Raw genomic sequence first — 17,983 nt, forward strand, 5'->3', positions numbered from 1 at the left:
TGCAACTGCATTCTCCTCACCTAGTCCTATAAGTCTCTCTCCACCTCTAAACCCCTCTCCAGCTATGATTACTAGCCTCTCTAGCTATGATCTATAGGCTACCACACATATATGTACATATTGTAAATATCAAATTTGTACAATGTACCTAAGAATCTACACCTGCTGTCTAACATAAAATGTAACTATAAATTGTTCTTTAATAATATTGTGTCTGTATCTAAAGGTAACATATACCTAAGAAATTACACCTGCTCTCTAGCATGAAACATAATTGTAAATTGTTCTTGTTTTCTGTATTGTATCTGTATCTAAACTTTGTAACATGGAGCTTTTCTCCCCGGGCCTCCACTGAAAATGGACTGTCTGAGCCCAGTGGACATCCCCGGTCATCAAACTGGAAATAAATAAATAAATAATTGCAGAATTTTTCAAAAACCGCCCAGATAGGAGCTCAAAAAGAGGACGTGTCTGGGGAAACCCGGATGTATGGTAACCCTAGTATTATACAAGGAATATAATTTAATACAATCAGGAAGGTGCATCAAAGAACACATGTATGTTTCATGTGCAAGGGGCCTATGGTTTGAAAACAGCCCAAAGGTAATCTTTATCCACCACTGGCCAGATGCATTTTCATTGAATGTGGGTTTCAATGAATGTGAGTTTCACTGGCAGAGAAGTTTTAATGCTAAGTCTGTTTTTTGTGAGACTGTATTGCTTTGTTTAGCAGTCTGTTAGTGAGTGTGTGCTATACAATATAAAATAAAAGTTTTAAATGAAATCCAGATAATCATTGTAGAAGTAAACCAGTATGCACATTACAGTGTTTATGGTAAATAGGGCGAAATAGCCAAGTAATTGGACAGTAGAATGACTGCAGGGGGGAGGGCTTTGTATGGGGGGCCCCATTCGACCATGATTTTGTGAGGTGGGAAGGGCGGCAAACTCAGACAGCCCTGGGGGCACAAAGTCTAGTTTACACCACTGATCAGTAGGCCATGGAGAATGAGTTTTGGAGGTCCTAGTAAACTATAATATTCTTTAGCTAAGATTAGAATATTGCCTACCATTAAATGCCCTACTTATACCACAAAGACCACATATCGCAAATCATCAAAAACAAAATCCTAAGGTTTATCATCTTTTCTCTTCCCAGTGAGCATCATTGGTACACATTCAAAAAAAATGTTACCATTTACTACAGTGTCGGGGCTCTGGAACCATATTTTGGTTGTCTGTTCTTCAGTTTGTGTTTGAAAGTTGGTATCCCACAGTTCCATTGGAGTGGGTGGGGGGTTACATAATTATGTATGCAAATTTTATGTTAATCAGCATATAGATTTGTACCTATTTTCCGTGGGCCTTGATGTTTCCAGGTTGAGAGGTATCCTGACCTACACCCATGTGGATGTCATCTACCCTCCCAGCAGACGTCCATCATAGACACCGCCCATTCCAATGTGTCATTTATTCGATCCATTGAATTTGGCAAAATGGTGGAGACAGTTACACAAGTCAACCTGTGCCATATATACAACCCTAAGCATTTCTCTGAAGGACCTATTGGTACGTGCCTGGGCCTCCATGACAGCCCTAAGCATAAGTCGAGTGGCACTGGAAGACACACGTGCATTAGGTGGAGGATGGACAGCAGGCCTCCTCTGAGCACCCTTAACAATCCTCCTGCGTGGCACCTCACCCACACTTTGGCTATGGCCAGAGTCAACAAACACTGAAGCTGCAGTAACCACACTTCTGTTTTCGAGTGTCTCACCCTCCACCTGACCCCCTATCTGAGGGTTTACTGAAATTGGTTGGCGTATACCTACTGGCTGTCTGATGGAATTAGAAGGATGGCTGAATGTCAACCTCAGTGTCAGATTCAACCTCTGCACCCCCTGAATGTATTTCTGTTTGCCCACCATCATCATCATAGTCAGTCAATAGTTTGACATCAGGTGGAAAGTGTTAACTTACACTTCAACTGTCAGGATCACCTTTGATAATAAGCAACAAACACATGAAAGAAATTAATACCTACACCGCTATAGTCCAATATATGCTAACAAACTAACATGGTGCCACTAGTACAGACAGTACAGCAGTACACACAACAGTCCTGACACACACATCACACATACGGATAAAATAAATATTTCTTTGAACTGCTCATCAGTACTGACATAAAAATATTTAGCTTACCATGTGCAGATGATGCTGTGCTTCTGATGGATAATGGTCCTGGAAGAAGTTAAACAAAAGATAAGGACACCATTTCCACAATTAACTGCAACATAAGGGGTTAAAACATTTAACCTTTATATGTCCATTAATGATATTTTTAACAAGAACTTGAATGACACATCCACCCTAAACCAATGTGTAATCAAGCAGAATGTGGTGTTAAATATATCATTCTACAACTCCCCCTCCCCCAAACAAATTTTATGTTAAACAGAACTTAAGTATTGGTGTCGATATTTTACTATACAAGAAGTATTTAACATGTCAGATAGGAAAGCCTGCCTGGAAGCTCCTCCTGGGACATAATTGTCCTCCTTGAAACCGTAGCACCAACATCAGTAATATGCTTTCCAGTGAACTGTCTTGATCCTTGACACTGGACAGGAACTCTTCATTTGCTGTTAGTTGTGGCTCTGTAGCAGGCCTTCTCAGAACCCATCCATTCACAGGCCACTGCAGCTGCTCGCCTCCATGCTGATGAAATCATGTAAGTAGTTCTGTGTTCACATCAGCAACTATCTGCTGCCAAATTTGCATTTTGCCTGACATATCTCCACATTGCCTCTAAAGCAGAAAGACACCGTGACTCCTAAATGTTTGCACAGTGACTTCATTTTCAGGGCCACTGAAGGGGGGTTTTGAGGGATTTGGATGTCTGAATGCAGTAGTCCTAGGTGACATAAAGCACAAAAGAAGAATAATGCACATAAGTATGACATAAATAAAAGTCCTGTTTCAATGTAACACATAAAAGGTAGCATTTCACTATTACCCACTGGAGAAACATTAAGATATTCAAATATAAAAACAGAATTGTTTGGTTGTAACATATTACAGTCACACACAAAGCAAGGTTGGATCCAAAATGAGGAGAGTAAGAATAGCAAAAATCTTGTTTGTGCCAAAACAAAAATGCAACTTTGCCACCTCACCCCCAAAACATCAGGCAGATGACACATTTTGCTAATAAGCCATCAGTGAAACTCTAAAAGTGCTATCAAATAAACTGTCCCTGAAAAGTGTACAGATTTAACACACAGCATTCCATTTTTAGCTATTACCAGTCATGTCTGCCTGTGGCCAGCACTCCCCTAGAGGTGTGTTTGTTCCATCCTAGAAGATTAACACCCCTGTGCCACTGACTATAGAACATTTACATTTTACAGAAATGGCAATAGAAGAGTGTACAGAGAAAAACAGTTGTAACGCTACCACTTATGATGATATTTAAGGGATAACCACACCCACAGACTGGAAAAAACGTGCATTTCATCATGTTTTGATAATCCGTATATTTTAACACCACCCTGGGACCATTTACAGTTTTTTTTTTTTTTTACTTTTATATGTAATTTCAGGCTCTCACCACATGGGGTCTAGCATCTTGAAGAGATTTCAATGTATTACTCAGCCTCCAGCTATCCCACAATGCAATGTTTGTCTCTAAACCATTACATCACACAGGTGTCTGTGTTCCACAGTTGCTGTCACTGTATTCACTTTGCATGCATCCATTGTTTTGCTTCTGTCAGAAACTTTTAACAAAAAAATTGTTTTTTTTCAATGGCTAATTATACCACAAGCAGCAGAAATGCCACAGAACAGAATTTCAAAGTGTTTTTTACTGCTGCTTCTTTTTAGACTTGCTAATTTAAAGTCTTTTGTTATCCTTGAGTTGTAGTTCTTCTACTTACCTCCCCTCCCCCTTCACACAACCTCCCTAGAGTCGTCCGAGTGCTGCAGGTAATTTGACCTGCTTACTGCTGTGATTGACATCTCACAGCAGACTTGAGTAATGGCCTGCTTACCTCTTAATCTTATTCTGACAGTGGGACATTTTTTTGCTGCACCACAGCCTCCTGTCATGAAACTGCCATCCATGCTCAATAGCACTTCAGAAGGCACTGTTTTGCAAGGCTTTGATCTCCCATTCTCAGGCCTTCCTGTTGTTCGAAAGTACCAAACATGCCTGCTGTGGTGTAAATAAAGGACAGTTATAAGGACATTACACTTTTGCATTAATCTGTATTAAAATGCATGTTAGTGTCACAATTCATAAAATCCTCAGTACTGCACCCTATTTGAATTTTAGTTATTTAAATTTTTCAAAGCAGGATTACCAAACTGTGCATTACAGCAAACTCAGGATATTGAACATACATACTCTGTGTCCATTTACCAAATAAAGTACGGTTGCCAATAATTATCTGCAACTTATAACAAGGATGTGGGGGCTTGTCTCTTTTTTGCTGTACTGTAATTTTCTTAGCAATTTCTTCTATCTAAAGCACTGCATGTGCATAAAATGCACATTATCTGTGAAGACAAGTGTGTAAAAGCTCCACAATCCCACTCATAAATCAGACCCACTTTTTTCAAATACTGTGTTTTCACTAGTGAGCATTCAGTGTCTCACTACACATTTTAGTTTCCTCCCATTCAGTTTAACAGATTAGCTATGCCTAATCTGTAGATTTCTCCTTATAAATATAACCTGCACATCTACTGACTACATCTGTCAATTAAGGTTTTACCTTTACCCTTTCCTTTTTAAATTTCCATAGACCACCGTGGGTGCAGTTTGATGCTTCCATGTCAGCTTTTATCAGGAATGCTTAGTACAAGGGCATCAAGATAAATATCTATTACCTAACAGAGGCCATTGCATGGACTGACTTTGGCCAGACAGCCTTGCGTAGACAAAATACAATACTTATTCACTTTCTCTCACTACAGTATTAGATAGGCCCTACCTGAAGAGTATGCCACTGTTAGACACAGCAGTCAAAAATTTTTACTCTAAAAATGTTAATTGCCAGTGTAATACCCAAGCCCTGACATGGCAACACAAAATTAGCCACAGAGATGTAGTATTTCCATTCACAATTCGTCCTTCACCTTGTTTCAACAACCTGTATTTATTTCTTCTAATCCTGCAATGCTACAAACATTGCAGGAACTGCTACTTTACGTGACTCTAGTGTCACAGGCCTCTTTCCAAACACAGGACGAGGTGCTTGCAGCCCGTATCTGCCCTTCAGACAGCCAACAAATGCCTGTATAATACTATTACGCACTTTCATTTAACTGCCATTTTTTTTTCCATTGGTGCTGCAGACAATCACAACTGCACTGTATATCTTTCAGTTCTGCCTGTGCCAAAACTGTTTTTACAGACTGTCAGCTACATAAATCAACCAATTTATTGGATTCTGTGTCAGTCCTCACATCTTGTAACAAGTAGTATAATACACCAACACACACATTGGCTTTGCAGGCGTCATGCTGACATTTTTATCACTGAGAAACACATCCAGACTACACCTTGATTGACAACATTCTGAATAATTCCATTTACCCTCCTAACCTGTAACTAAAACCACTGTTCAGTCTTCAAAATCCAAAGCATTCCTTCTGAAGGATAAACACCATTACCTTTCTGCTAACTGATATCGCTGTCCAGGTAGGTTTTCAACTTAGTTGGCATCACTGGGCTGCATATTGACCAAGTACCTTCACAAGGTCCTTCGCAGTCACCTGTACCTCAAGCTTAATATCCCACCATTTTTCCACACATAGTACATTACGTATCAATTTGTTGATAAACGAATATGTAGAGCCAAATATTTTTCATCCACACAATCTTAACAGATCTGTGAGGAAATCTGCTCTGAATTGCTTACAATTGGTAGCACATTTGCTACTTATTGTATGCGTCCATCTAGCAGCTTACATCACAGCGATAAACTAAAAGGCCAGTGTTGATAATAAATTTTACCGCTGGGACTATTAAATAGTGCAATCACACAGTTGCTCAACTCCATGAAGAATATTGTTCCCAAACATAGTACCCCTTACCTTTATCCAGTGTTGGCACCACAGCGTACTCCATCTTCTTCAGATGCCAGAGTTGTAGTCATTCTTTCAAGGACGTGACTCAAACTGTTCCAGCCTTTTCTACTGCATCAGAGCCATTTTGCATTACATTATGAAGATGGGAAAAAGCTGGTCACTGTGCCGTTCAGACTCCTCAAGCTTTTGTCACTCAATACCTGGAAGTAAAAAGGTTAACTACATTCTACTTCAAAAAGTTATCAGTACTCAACTTTTAATTATGCACCATTCCAGGCATACCACTACTTTAAAGTTACCCACTCAAAGGGATTCACGTAAGCTGGCTTTTGGTTACAATGTGCAAAAGTTCACAACTAACACTGCACTATTGTGACAAGCCTCTGTACCACTTCAAGGTAGCCAGTGTCACAAAGGTCCACTCACACCACAACAGTACTTACAGCTGCAGTCAGAGCCAGATTCACCTCACCACTCTTATAACACGCCTGAAGGTAATAACCCTTCCACAATCACCAGCTGGAGTCAAACACCACACCTCAATTCTCTACTCAAAGACTATTCATTACCATGCCAAAAATAGTTGCAATCTGCAGCTGCAAAAAACATAGCAATTCCAGAAATCTATATACTGCTTCAACATTCATGCAACACCCAAAAACACTGTCACTACACTGTAAGGTATCATGCAAAAGTAGATGTCACATTGGCCATCACATGCCAAATTTAACTTTGCATTACCAGGAATTACGGATTGCTCATTTGTCTGTAACACAACAATACATTAAACAAGACACCGGTGTCACCAGTGTCTGAGTACAATTGCAATCTGATCTGTATTGCAGGCTACAAGCATGGAAACACATAAAGAACTGTGCCTTATATGGAAAATCTGTATCCAAACCAGTTCCCATAGACAATAGCTATCTCTTTCCGTCTCTACAGTGTTCCGCAAGTTCAAGTGGCAAGATGATCCTCCAAACATCATATCATGTATTTTCCTTTAACAAAGTAGCTATATTTGCAGGCATGCCTTAATGCCATTGTGTTTTCCCTTCATAACGTTAAACTGGCTCCACTTACCTCACTCACAATTTCACTTAAACTTCTTCCTTTATCAAATGTCATACAAATTCTTATCTGGGCCATGAACTAGCACTATTATTATCTCCCTGTTCATTCATGTGAGAAACGAATCACTGAAACACTTAAACCCCAGAAACTCTCATGCAGCCCTTTCGTACATATTCAGTCTCCATGGTCTAAAGTATACCTGATAGAGCAGTCCCCTCCACTCACATATTTTGACTATACAGAGATTTCTCCTTAACTTCGATCTGTACGTGTCTTACACCAGGTTAGCAGTACCTGTTACTACTCTCGATTTCCTGTGCCATTCTTTCCACTCCTTTCCTTTCTTTTTGCCTCCCATTCCTCACTTATCTTACTTACTCTTACCAACAGTTTATTGTCCGATATATCACAACTTTATATCTATTTCATAATTTCCTCTCATCTGCAAAACTTTTCTTTCTCTCAACATCCTTCATTCTCTGTACCGTACTCTGTGTTCAGTGACCTCTGACTGCTTCAGTTATTAATGGATCACTGTCTATTACTAATATATCCTGCAGGTAGAATCCATCTGTTACTGCACTTTGCATCATAATATTCGAAAGTCTATTTCTTGAATCAAGTCTGGTGCGTCTCCCCCCTACCACCTCTGCTAACAATTGCATGCCAGCCTAGTTTCATCTAATCCACGTCAGAACTACCAGCAGAAATAGTCATCCACTGCACTGCTCTGCTCAACGCATTGCTAAGGAGTGTATCCTAAATACTTCAACTACGTCTGCCGATAAGATGTAGTGTCTACATTTTTCCTCATGTTATTTAAGGCAAGTGCCTACTGCCAGGCACAAACTGTCCTCAGAATCATTGCTCAGTGGCACCATGGTCAACCCCTTTACATACATAGATTGTGGAGAGAGCAATGTAACTGGAACCAAAGTCCACAGCAGTTAAGGTCTACTTGAATTGTTCTACATCTTTACAAATCATCTCATCCAGTTAATCTACTACATCACAACTTGATCACATTTCTGCTGAATGGGTGACAGCACACCCAATAGGCAGCTTAACTTTGTAGGCAGTACACAGATCAGGCTCCGGAAAAGTATCAAGCAACATGTGACACATTCTCTGCTTTCACATGAATGCCATAACTCAAATACACATTTTTACCATGTGTGCAGCTCTCATGACTATTTTCTAACCCCTTCAAGATGCCCAGTAAATGTTTCACTTCCAGCTGGGCACAGTTTCAGTACAAAACTAAAACGTTTCATACATCAGCTAAATTCACTGTTGCATTCTTTCAGACAAAATTACTCATATGCTGCAGCACACAGCATGTGTGTAAATTCTAACTGAAAAGCTATGAAACAAAGCTTCAATATAGTGACAGTCTAGCATGACATCTTTCGCTGGTATATGCACTGTTCATTCAGCACTTTCTCTACATAATATGCCTGTTACGCCTGGTCATCTATTCAGTCAGGGGTGGCCTTAGCCAAAATGGTGCCCTAGGAGAATTACTGATCCAGTCCAGCTTAAGCCTCAACCACACTATACTCAACAAAACCCTATTTGAGCCATACCCACCATCAGGTTGCCCCACAAGAAAGCCACTCCAGTCATTTCCTTACATTCAGATGCTTAGGAACCAAACGATACCTTCAGCTGTAGTTGAATTGCAACTACTTTCCATAAGTACTTCTACTATGGATACCACAGCCGTATCTAGGTCAAATACATCCCTAGGCAGGGAAATATATGAGCCACCCCAGAACAGCCCCTCCTAGAGCAACACGCGTCAAGTACCAAACCATTCTGCAGCCATTCTAGTGTTCCATTATTTGGCTTTTTCTCATCAATTACCATACACACAGTTCAAAGATATCTGTGTATACTCTTCTCTTATTTGCTTCTACAACAATTAGTGATATTGAAATTAAACATGTAAACAGTCTTGCAGATGAAATAGTCTGCATGAGCAGTACACTTCTTTCCCTTCTAAACTCATCCTTTTTACGGCATCAAAACCCACATTCATATAAAATGATTTGGCCCAGTGGAGGATTATGATTAGTGTAGGGCTGTTTACAAACTATAGTCTACTTGCACACATTTTTAGGGCCATGCATACATGTATTCCTTGATTCACCTTCATGATTTCATCAACTATAATTCCTTGTATAATACCTCATCGCATGTTGTCTGTTTTACATTGGTCCTTTGAAGCATTCCTTTAAGAAAGTATGACACAAGGTGTATGACTCACGACTGCTACTAATGGCCAACTCAGAACCTTTCCATCGTAAAATGCCACGAAAACTTCAGTCATTAAACTCCACCAATATCAGTGAATTTGCACAATCTGCAAGTAAGTAAAAACCATCAAATAAATTGCACATTAAGGACATCTACAATGCAGAGTTTCCTGGTAACAAACAAAATAATACTTCATTGTTTTATCAACATCGTTCAAGTTGCCATTGAAGAATAAACTGCCTGTGTTACACTACAGCCATGATAAGCTACTCGTACTTGATTACGGAATGGATGACAAAGTGACAACAGGTTGATATCTACTAGGTATCACCTACAAAAGAGAACTTTCTCAGGACTACAGCATCTTCCCACTCTAAAAGTACACCAGTACAGTACCAGCAATCCACCCACATACTGTGGAAGTTGAAATACAGCATTCTTCATGAAAATCAAGTATACTACCTGTTGTGCTACTCACACGCACACACTTGTCTTAAGCAGCAGTAATCCACACACCCACAGGAAGGTCGCTCACCCAAGAAAGCCACTCATATCAGTTCCTTACATTGTTTACATGCATAGATAGAAACTTACACCTTATAATGCAGTAAAACTGCAACCACCTTTCCATACATATTTGTACAACCAATACCAGCGCCAGATCTGAGTTGGAAAGCTCGCTAGGAATGTGTAATAGAGCAGGCCCCCTCAACACCCCCGCCTTCAGCAACACCCCACCACCCTCAGGTAGCAGACCCTTATGCACTCACTGCAGTTCTCCATTACTTGGCTATTTCTCACCAGTTCCCATATACCCAGTTCAAATATATCTGTGTATACTGCTGTCTTATTTGCTTCTACAAAGATTACATATATTGAAATAAAACCTCTGAACAAGTATAGTCTTGCACATAACACAGAGTCTGCATGAGCATTACATTTCTTTGCTCAAAGTCATTCATTGAAACGGCATGAAAACTATTCGTAGAACATGTGTCTGGCCGTGGAGGATTAAGTTTACCTATGGGCTGTTCACAAAACATGTGCTCCTGTCACACACTTTTTGGGCCATGCATACATGTAGTCCTTCATTCACCTTCCTGATTGGATTAAATTATATTCCATGTCTAATTGGCTTGGGATCTAGACTCTACTACTCAGGTGGGGGACAGGCTAGAAGTGGTGTAAGAATTGTGGTGAGAGTCTTCAGAAGGCAGTGAGGGATATCATCAGAATTAGTGGCAGACTCATGGCAGTCAGACTCCAGTGTAATGATAGTGCAGTATTCATAATGTCAGCCTATGCCCTACAGCAGGGTTGTGATAGTGAGTAGTGAGGAAAAGAGTGCATTCAGACAGCAGTTGCAGGACCTACTAGAGAAAGCAGGACAACATGAATTGGTGTTGATAATGGATGACTTGAATGCACATATCGGGACAGACAAAACAGGATATGAGGGCTGCCTGGGTCCACATAGGTGGGGCAACAGGAATAAGGAGAAGCCGTTCTAGACTTCCGTCTGGCAAATGGCTTGATAGTAGCCAACACATGGTTTAGACAGAGAGGCAGTCAGATCATCACATACAAGAGTAGCCAATATGCAACTCAGGTAGACTTCCTCCTAGTAAGGAAAAGGCGGGTTCAGGCATCTAGGCGGTGCGACACCCCCCTGTGAGACAGCTGGATGTGGGCACATGGTAGGTTGGCAGTTTAGCTGCAGTGACAAATTCCTGCAGACAATTCCCTGTGGGAATACAGGAACCTCCTGCACCCTAACCACAGGTGGCAGATACAAACCCCCACAGTGATACACTCTGCACCCCCCTAGAAGCCACCATGTGCAACTGTCAGTGGAACATGTGGCTGGCATAGGATGCCACGTGGGCATGAAAGTGGTAATGTGAACCTGTGTGCTGTGTGCAAAGCCTTTAATAACACAAAATGTAAAGTGATGTGTGCAGTGATTGGTGCGTAGTAAACCCAAATATAATCACAACTTGTAGAAATGTGCCACAGCACATCACTGTAGTCACACTTATGTTGCAAGATGTGCTTTAGGCGACGCTCCCTTACAACAATAGCCTTCCTACGCGGTGTCACAGGCATCCCCTTCAAAAGAGACTCCTGTCGGGTATCTGTCAGGTTCTGTTCCTGCTGCAGAACAGACGGAAGGTCAGATAGCTGCACAGTAGGGCATCCCAGTAACACCTTCTGCCGACGATGCCATGCCTCCACCTGGTTATTTGTCCGTGGGAAGTCCATGTCAGAGACATCACACAGATTCCAAAACCTCAAAGCGTAGGACGACGGCAGTCGTTGCTGTGCTGAGCAGCGGGATGCATACTTGCGTGGTCTGCCCCGCACATAATGATGGTAAAAAAATACGCCAGTAGGCTGAGCACAGTCTGGTAAACTAGCCACAATGTCCAGAAATGCAGGGACAACGTCTTCCAGTAGTAGGAATGCCAACGCAATCAGCTTGCGGATGGCAATTGAGAGTGTTCATACCATAGAGGGCTACAAGATGGTGATGCTGGATCTGGCACCAAATGATCTGTGCAAAATGGAATAGGCACCCCTTCAGAATACTCTTAGGGAATGCCTTACGGCTGGCACGAATCGCTGCCTTCTCGAAATCAGTCATAATATACTATGGAGCCAAGGTGCATCCCCTTCAGTATCTCCCACATATTGTTGTATGCAGACTCTGACTTCCGTGTCATGAGACAGTACACCAGGGGAACGATCCTTGCTGAGGTGGGCGTGCCAATACATCCATATAATGTGTACAGCTAGCGACATATATCAGCCTGTGTTTGGAAGGTGCCATCCCCAAGAATGATGTCAGACCTGCACAGATAAGTCAGATTCTGTCATGTAGTAAGTAAAACCAAGGAATCAGTCCCATCCGTATCAGACCTTCTACAGAGGATAAAGCTGCCACTACGGAGTGGATACTGGCCGACATCAATATCCGCAAGTGTCGCTGGAGGTGTGGTCATGGATGCCCGTGCCCTCTGCCATACCCTGGTTATGCTACGATGCAGGGTGGCATGGCAAGGCATCTCTTGTAGTATATTGTCATCCGCTGTGCCTAGGACACTCTGCATTACCAGGCTTGGGAGGTCATTGCCAGTTACTGCCCTCTGCTGCAGTTCTGTGCACAGTGTAGCCACTTGGGCTGTTGTTGCATCTGGGCCGTGCTGGTGCTGCAGTGACTTCAGCAGTTCTTCCCCCTCATCCTGGTGAACAGTGATGGCACGACCTCTGCAGGACTTTACTCTCCACTCGATACATGCCCAGTACCGTTTAGGTGGTGCTTCATGCTCCAAATGGTAGAAGTATCCCTCCACTACCAACATTGGTTTGCCCCGTTGGCTGGGCACTGTGCTGTATCTGTTGCCAAGCTGACTGGGGCTATACAGGTACATAGATTTCATCATGGTAACGCCACTTGTTGATGGCCTCTCTGTATCCATCACAGACAGTGTAGCAGGGAACAGGATGTAGACACAACTTTGGTACAGGCCAGTATCACAGTTTGGATATATTGCTGTACAACACCTTGTGTTGTACCCTTCTGAATGTGCCCTGTTTGCCATGATGGCCCTTTGCAGCAGTATACACACCACCTTGCTCGTACTACCTGTCCAGCTAGGGATTCTCTATGTACAGTTCACACAGCCGTGCAATTGGCAAGTGAATGTAGTCCAGCAGGAGTCTCCCAGCTTGCATACACCACTGGTTGTGCATGTACTGCACAAGTCCCCTTTAACACCCAGCTATTGCTGTTGACCAATCAGCATGCGGGGGCTAGCCTCAGTTTCAGCGACAGAGATCACATAGCGATGTCTCCCTGTGTAGCACCCTTTTCTGCCTACATGTCCCTGCATATGTGTGTACCCCAGTTGCAACAACCATTGGATGGGTTTGACAACCCCCACATTAGGGGCATGCTGCCTTGTTGTGGACTTGGAGGTGGGTTGATACTCTTTTGTGTCCCGTTCATACTTTCCCTCCCCTTTATGTCTGTGTTCCCTTCTACTGTGGTTGCTTTTGCAGTGTTGGGTAGGTGGTCTGTGATTGCTAGGGTTGACATGTGTCCACCTGCCACTGCCCTTGGTTGGCTCTGGAAGGACAGTGCCCTTCTGTTGCAGGCATACCTCTCAGCCCCTTGTAGTAGGTGGTCTGGACAAAGCCATAGCACTAGTGGTACACATAGGGTCACATTCTGCCTTTGCAAACTTGTACAGTGGATAGGATAACAGGTTGTGCATTAGAATGCATATTGTGTAGTGTGAAGTCTGAAACTCTAAATGTCTGCAATTGCTTTCTAACTCCTGCACACATTGCTTTGCCACTACTCTGCCAGACAGCCACAATAGTTCTCACTATGGGCCACACATAATCTGCAGTACTCTGGGTAGTCTGCGGAAACTGTATGGTTGGGGTGTATGGGAAAGGGATTCTTGTGCTGTTGTGTCTTGTGTACGGTGCGCATGTACGGGGGTTATCATTCGGCTGCAGCTTCTTTGGCATTTTCTGTCCGTCATCTTCCCACAGCGAGATGTACTGTACAGGTTGTGTTTGCGGGTTTGGAATGCTTGTGCATGGGCTACAGTTAAGTTGTTTTGTCTTTCTGTGAGTGCTTGGTCCCCCTCCACCACTTGTCTTGACGATCGTTTGTCTAGCGTGGCTGTGTCCACTGTCAGGAAACAGCCCACTTATTTACTTTAGGGGACATCTCCATTTTTCAAGTTTTCCTACTGCGTGGAATCCCACAGTGTATCTATCATTCGTCAGCACTGCTCTACGATTTAACAGTGCTGCGGCCTTCTGCTTTCGGCTTTGTAGCTCACGGGCATTTGTCTTGCAATCTACATGCCGGAACCCCTTGCTGGGTTCAGGCACCTAGGCGGTGCGACACCCCCTGTGATACAGCTGGATGTGGACACATGGCAGGTTGGCAATTTAGCTGCAGTGACAAATTCCTGCGGACAATTCCCTGTGGGAATACAGGAACCCCCTGCACCCTAACCACAGGTGGCAGACACAAACCCCCAGAGTCATGCACTGTGCACCCCCCTAGAAGCCACCATGTGCAACTGTCAGTGGAACATGTGGCTGGCATAGGATGCCATGTAGGCATGAAAGTGGTAACATGAACCTGTGTGCTGTGGGCAAAGCCTTTATTAACAAAAATTGTAAAGTGATATGTGTAGTGATTGGTGCATACTAAACCCAAATATAATCACAACTTGTAGAAATGTGCCACAGCATGGAGGAAGTCCTGCACATCACTGCAGTCAAACTTATGTTGCAAGATGTGCTTTAGGCGACGCTTCCTTACAACAATAGCCTTCCTACCCGGTGTCACAGGCATCCCCCTCAAAAGAGACTCCCGTCGGGTATCTGTCAGGTTCTGTTCCTGCTGCAGAACAGACAGAAGGTCAGATAGCTGCACAGTAGGGCATCCCAGTAACACCTTCTGCCGATGATGCCATGCCACCAGCTGGTTATTTGTCCACGGGAAGTCCATGTCGGAGACATCACACACATTCCAAAACCTCAAAGGGTAGGATGATGGCAGTCGTTGCTGTGCTGTGCAGCAGGATGCATACTTGCGTGGTCTGCCCCGCACATAATAATGGTCCAGAAATATGCCAATAGGCTGAGCACAGTCTGGTAAAGTAGCCACAATGTCCAGAAATGCAGGGACAACGTCTTCCAGCGGTAGGAATGCCAATGCAATCAGCTTGTGGATGGCAACTGAGAAAGCAGTGTCCGTACCATAGAGGGCTACAAGGTGGTGATGCTGGATCTGGCGCTAAATGATCTGTGCAAAATGGAATAGGCACCCCTTCAGAATACTCTTAGGGAATGCCTTATGGCTGGCATGGATTGCTGCCTTCTTGAAATCGGTCATAATATACTGTGGAGCCAAGGTGCATCCCTTTTCTGCGTCCATACCCTTTAGTTTCTCCCACATATTGTTGTATGCAGATTCTGACTTCCGTGTCATGAGACAGTACACCTGGGGGATGATCTTTGCTGAGGTGGGGGTGCCAATACATCCATGTAATGTATACAGCTGGCGACATATATCAGCCCGTGTGGGGAAGGTGCCATCCCCAAGAATGATGTCAGACCTGCACAGATCAGTCAGATTCTGTCATGTAGTAAGTAGAACCAAGGAATCAGTCCCATCCATATCAGACTTTCTACGGAGGATAAAGCTGCCACTGCGGAGTGGATACTGGCTGACATCAATATCTGAAAGTGTCGCTGGTGGTGTGGTCATGGATGGCCCGTACCCTCTGCTTTACCCTGGTTATGCTACGACGCAGGGTGGCACGGCATCTCTTGTAGTACATTGTCATCCGCTGTGACCTAAGACACTCTGCATTACCAGGCTTGGCAGGTCATTGCTGGTTACTGCCCTCTGCCACAGTTCTGCGCGCAGTGTAGCCACTTGGGCTGCTGTTGCATCTGGGCCGTGCTGGTGCTGCAAGTGATTTCAGCAGTTCTTCCCCCTCATCCTGGCGAGCAGTGATGGCACGACCTCTGCAGGCCTTTACTCTCCACTCGATACATGCCCAGTACCGTTTAGGTGGTGCTTCACGCTCCAAATGGTAGAGGTATCCCTCCACTACCAGCATTGGTTTGCCCCGTTGGCTGGGCACTGTGCTGTATCTGTTGCCAAGCTGACAGGAGCTATACAGGTACATAGCTTCCATCATGGTAACACCACTTGTTGATGGCCTCTCAGTATCCATCACAGCCAGTGTAGCAGGGAACAGGATGTAGACACAACTTTGGTACAGGCCAGTATCACAGTTTGGATATATTGCTGTACAACACCTTGTGTTGTACCCTTCTGAATGCGCCCTGTTTGCCATGATGGCCCTTTGCAGCAGTATACACACCACCTTGCTTGTACAACCTGTCCAGCTAGGGATCCTGTATGTGCAGTTCACACAGCAGTGCAATTGGCAAGTGAATGTAGTCCAGCAGGAGTCTCCCAGCTTGCACACACCACGGGTTCTGCATGTACTGCACAAGTCCCCCTTTATCACCCTGCTATTGCTGTTGGCCAATCAGGGTGCGGGGCCCAGCCTCAGTTTCAGCGACAGAGATCGCATAGGGATGTCTCCCTGTATAGCACCCTTTTCTGCTTACATGTCCCTGCATATGTGCGTACCCCAGCTGCAACAACCATTGGATGGGTTTGACAACCCCCACATTAGGGGCATGCTGCCTTGTTGTGGACTTGGAGGTGGGTTGATACTCTTTTGTGTCCCATTCATACTTTCCCTCCCCTTTGTGTCTGTGTTCCCTTCTACTGTGGTTGTTTTTGCAATGTTGGGTAGGTGGTCTGTGATTGTTAGGGTTGTCATGTCCACCTGCCACTGCCCTAGGGTAGCTCTGGAAGGACAGTGCCCTTCTATTGCAGGAATACCTCTCAGCCCCTTGGAGTAGGTAGTCTGGACAAAGCCATAGCACTAGTGGTACACATAGGATCACATTCTGCCTTTGCAAACTTGTACAGTGGATAGAATAACAGGTTGTGCATTAGCATGCATATTGTGTAGTGTGAAGTCTGAAACTCTAAATGTCTGCAATAACTTTCTAACTCCTGCACACATTACTTTGCCACTACTATGCCAGACAGCCACAATAGTTCTCACTATGGGCCACACATAATCTGCAGTAGTCTGGGTAGTCTGCGGAAACTGCATGGTTGGGGTGTATGGGAAGGCATTCTTGTGCTGTTGTGTCTTGTCTATGGTGCGCATGTACGGGGGTTATCATTTGGCTGCAGCTTCTTCGGCATTTTCTGTCCGTCAGCTTCCCACAGCGAGATGTACTATACAGGTTCTGTTTGCAGGTTTGGAATGCTTGTGCATGGGCTACAGTTAAGCTGTTCTGTCTTTCTGTGAGTGAGTGGTCCCTCTCCACCACTTGTCTTGCCGATCGTTTGTCCAGCGTGGCTGTTTCCACTGTCAGGAAACAGCCCGCTTATTTACGTTAGGAGACATCTCCATTTTTCAGGTTTTCCTACTCCATGGATTCCCACAATGTATTTATCTTTCGGCAGCATCGCTCTATGATCTAGTGGTGCTGCGGCCTTCTGCTTTCGGTGTTGTAGCTCACAGGCATTTGTCTCACGATCTATGCGCCGGAACCCGGAAAAGGCACTGGGGTAGAATCCATGACTGCAAAGTTATCCCCAGTGAAACAGTCGGCCCACAGCATAAACCATTAGTTTGCACAATCAGCTGCAAGCAGTTGTCAGAGAAGGCTCTATGGTCAGAGACCAGGCTGAAGACTTGGAAGTTGACTGGAGAGAAAGTACAGCAGTTCAAAGAATTACTCAGGGCTATACCACCCCAAGAAGAGGAGGAAATAGGTGGAGTTGAACAGTGGCAGTGGCTAAAAACAGCTTAGGTTAGTACTAGAGAAAAGAAATGTGGCTGAGCCAGGTATGGAAATAAGGTACCTAATGAAAGCTGGTGGTGGAATGCAGAAGTCCAGGAAGTGATCAAAATAA

The 17,983-nt window shown here is 43.9% G+C and overlaps 1 protein-coding gene across 20 annotated transcripts in view; it reads left to right on the forward strand.

The window, feature by feature from the left end:
* Positions 1-17,983, forward strand: part of CLASP2 (cytoplasmic linker associated protein 2) — a 7,203,062-nt gene that overhangs the window by 5,932,614 nt on the left and 1,252,465 nt on the right. The gene's annotated exons all lie outside the window — the stretch shown is intronic.

The sequence above is a fragment of the Protopterus annectens genome, chromosome 3.part0 (assembly GCF_019279795.1).
Source record: "Protopterus annectens isolate FY-2018-M chromosome 3.part0, PAN1.0, whole genome shotgun sequence".
In the NCBI taxonomy this organism is placed as follows: Eukaryota; Metazoa; Chordata; order Ceratodontiformes; family Protopteridae; genus Protopterus; species Protopterus annectens.